Raw genomic sequence first — 4,153 nt, 5'->3', positions numbered from 1 at the left:
CCCCCCCCCCCCTCCTGCACCACCTGAACCCAAGAAGAAGAAGAAGAGCTGGAGGTACACAGACTGTAACACGTGGTGCGTTCAATGTCACTTAAAAACATCCAGTATTATCGATGCTTCATTCGAGCGATTCTTTTTTTGTAAAACTTGAATGAGACGAACAAAAAGGGACGTACACACTAACACCTCTATCTACATCTTCACTTTCGTCCAATGCATGTCCCTCCTCCTCCTCCTCGCCTTTACTCCTACTATGAAGTTACCTCAATACTGCAACTCTACGATGTAACCAACATTATATATGTCGACTCATACATAATCACTGCGCCTGTACACTGCTAACATGTCTCGTACAGATTCAAACATAATCACATGCTTTATTTATGCAATTATTTAAGTTTTTTACTTTGAGAGAACAAACTGAATGTCTCTGGTTTTAGCTTTATACATTTTTATTTGTGTTTTTATGCCTTAGATTGTTTGCATTTAAAAAAAAAAGGACACCAAGGACATTTCAAAAACCCGGGGAAGTCCGAACTGAGACCGAGAATCTTTACGATATCAAGTGCCAGAGGACTCAGTCAAATATTCAAACGTTCCCCGGGGGGATTTTTTAATTATCAGTGTTATTGAGCAGATATTCAGCTGTGTTTTTTCTGTCTTAACAGTGTCCTTGGTGGTCTTTTCATATCAGTATGCTACTGTGATGTGACCCCGTCCCCGAGCTCCCCCCTCTGCAGAAACCAAACCTTCTTTTGCTGCGTTAAAGGGACACAGTTCGGACGCTTTGGGAAATGTGCTTAGGAGCTTTTGTGCAGGAGGTTAGATGACATGCTCAAATCTGTCTGTTCGGTGTGTGGATTTAGAAAGAGACCTGGATACCACATTGGAGGCGGGGCCCTGGATGTAAAATGACTTCTGCACTCAGGGGCCCATAGAGCAGGCACACAAGATGCTTCGCTGGCCGAGCAGCGAACCTCCAGTTTAGTGCTCCACTAACTTAAATGGGGTTGAGATGATTTAGACTCCTCTAGACTAAAGAAATGTCATCGGATTGAATGGATCAAATCCCGATAGTGCAACGAGTCACTCTGGGGTGGGATGAGACACTCAAAAAAATGTATCCACTAATTTACAGACGTCTGGTTCACAGTTTAAATCTGTGGGGAAGAGTCTTTTTGGGCCCCAGGGCGTCACGTGACAGAACAGGAAGTGGTAGATACACGTTTTGCATCGATATCATTGGCTCCAAAGTCCAGTGTACTTCCCAGGGGCCTGTTTGATGTAGACAACATCTCTGTCTGAAAAAACAACAGTAGATAGTCGGCTAATCCCTATTGTAGCGTAGAAACTCTTAACTATGCAGCCAGTGGTGAAGCTACATGTGCATGTACGGGGCTCTTACACATTAATCCAGGGAAGTACTGGAAGGGAACAAGTCGCCATTACTGCGGTGATGTCTCATTACAATAAGAGAAGCGTTTAAATGACAGCTGTCTAAAGACATGCATCATTTTCTGCTTTCTATGTAAAGTAACTTTTGACAAGGATGTAGAGGAGTTTGGGAAGAACCTGTGCAGCTCGCTGTCTGGACAAACTTCAACTGTGAAAAAACTGATAGCAGGGTTGTAGGGCTGTACCCGACTTGTACCCGAATTATGTCAGGTTGAATCAGATTTGGCTGTTTAATACGAATACAGTAAACAAGCTAACTACGCTAACGACAGCGCAGAAATGTGCAACCACATTTTTTGCTGACACTGCAAAGCTGTAAATTCACCACCTCCAAGCAGATGAGAAGATAATCTTATCTAGTTTCTCCTCTTCTGTGCTGCTGCCTGCGTGTCCGCAGCTGTCTGTACCAAAGAGTAGCATCAAAGTCAAGAGCGTTCACGCCGCAGCAAAGTCTGGGGACCAAAACATCCCCATAAGTACGCTAAACAGCACACTGAGTCGCAAAACCAACACACACAAAAAAAACCCTGGACTGCTCAACTTAAAGCAAGCTCAGTCGACTGAGGGGTCTTGGATGATTCAAACCTCCGACTTTCAGGGTTCACACACATTTTAACAAAGTCATTTTCAAAAATGTTCCATATTTTGCCCCATTTCCATGACTTGTAGTTTAAACTGTGTCGGTCTGCGTAGGGAAACAGTCGTTTATTATTACGCATGCACTTCCAGGGAGAAGTGCATGTGTGCTGTGTGAGAACATGAAGCCATTGTAAAGGCACAGTGACAGTTATTGGGGGGGGGGGGGCAAAAAAAATCTAGAGCATAACTGTCATAAAGAGATTTCACATTTTGGACAGAGCCAGGCTGTTTTCACGTTTCCAATCTTTGTCGTAGCTTCATAGGAAAGTCGTGTGGATCTTTTCCTCCGACTCTCTGCCAGAAAGTGAATGAGCTCATTTCCCAAATCGTACAGCTGTTCCTTTAACATGTAGACAAAGTGCCAAAGTGGCGTTTTGAATTCACAGTTGGGCTCTTTGAGGAGCAGCCAGTCGTCGTGGTTCCTCACCCCGACACGAGTCACTGGCTGTGGGGGGAAGCGGGGGTGTTGTGGGCGTGCCTTCGATGGGTGTAGAGCTCATCTGCTGTAGCTAGCCGTGTGTTTGTAGGCTGCTTTTTACTGTGTTTGACACTTAAACTTCAGATGTCAGCGGGGGCATTCATTTTGGTCCAAGCCGTCTGTGAGCAGAGCGAACGGCTGAACGTCACCACTAGTTCCAGTTTTTAACTTACAACAAAAACCACTTGACCAAAATGTGAATTCAGTGATGCATTTTAAATACTTGAGATTTGAAGATTAATGTGTAATTGAAGTGAACTCTGCTGTGTTTACAGTCTCAGCCATTTGGTGAGCAGATAAAGGTTTTAAATTTGAGCAGGTGGTCGTCTGCTGACCTCAAACCTTCGGCCTGGATTCGCCTAAACGAATGCACCTATTTGTAACGCACGAATGTTGCACAAGTGTTTTATGTTCTGGAAAACACCTTGAAGTTCCAGTTTATTTATTAAAAAGTACACACACTCACTGAGCTCTGTGGTCTGTTTCATGAAGCACCGAAACAAACACTGCAGACAAACCCCAAGGAATACTTCACCCGAATATAATATACATGTGTCAGTTACTCGTCGCGTCTTACTGTGAATTGGTGAAGAAAACTTTGTTTTTCTCTCATGTCTTCACGGTGAACGGAGAATCCAAAAGGTGTTAAACTCTCACACAACTCGTGCAGTATAATCCAGGTCTCATTTATCCAGTCGTATGATCAGCACTTCACAAACACATGTATTTACACTAAAACATTACGATTTAAAACACTCGAGCGTGCCCAAGTACATGCTTTTATTTGACAGCTCAAACTTTTGTTTTTTAAATCATTATCTTTTTGTGAAAATGGCTGTGCATGCAGGGCGTTTACTTTAATTCATGAAGACTGTTCACCTGTTTTGGATTCTCTGTTGTCTGTGGAGACACGAGAGAAAAACAAAGATTTCTTTAGGAATTCAATGTAATGCGTGGTAAATAATCGATATACAAATGGTCATTTTTGTTTTTCTTTAATTCACCTGGAGAATGTTTGTGTCCATAAGATGGAAAAAACCTTAGGAGCTCTAAAATACTCTGAAGGGAACCATTACGCAGAATGCGCACTTTTACTTTGGGCACTCTTACCAAAGACAAAGTGCGCAGGGTAAGTACAGTGTCTAAAGTAAGTGTACTTGGTTACTTTCCACCGCTGCTGTCTGGACCGTAGGGCGGCTGGTAGTTAAAAGAAAAGGTAGAATTCAAGCTCCTGAGTCAATAAAAGTTTGACACAAGCGTCTTTAAATAAAAATGGTTTATTCTCTTTCAATATAGCTTTTGTTCTATCCGTAGCAGAAAAGAGCCTCCATGCCACTCAGTGCTAAAACTGGATCTCAGGTCACCACAGCATCGTAATGACGGACAAACGTCTTTACAGCACAACATCGGCTTGATACTGATCCAACAACAGTCACTTTGCTCATTTTAAAAACAGGTTGAGAGGGAGGAGGGGAGGGAGGAAGAGGAGAAGGAGAAGGAGGAGGAGGAGGAGAGGGTGGGAGGGTTCAGATCTGATTTCAGACCTGATTTATCTGTGACTCGGTCCAAGCAGCGCAGATC

This window comes from Epinephelus moara, chromosome 1, assembly GCF_006386435.1.
Source record: "Epinephelus moara isolate mb chromosome 1, YSFRI_EMoa_1.0, whole genome shotgun sequence".
Lineage (NCBI taxonomy): Eukaryota > Metazoa > Chordata > Actinopteri > Perciformes > Serranidae > Epinephelus > Epinephelus moara.
The sequence above is the reverse complement of the archived record's forward strand: the minus strand, read 5'-3'. Positions refer to the sequence as shown.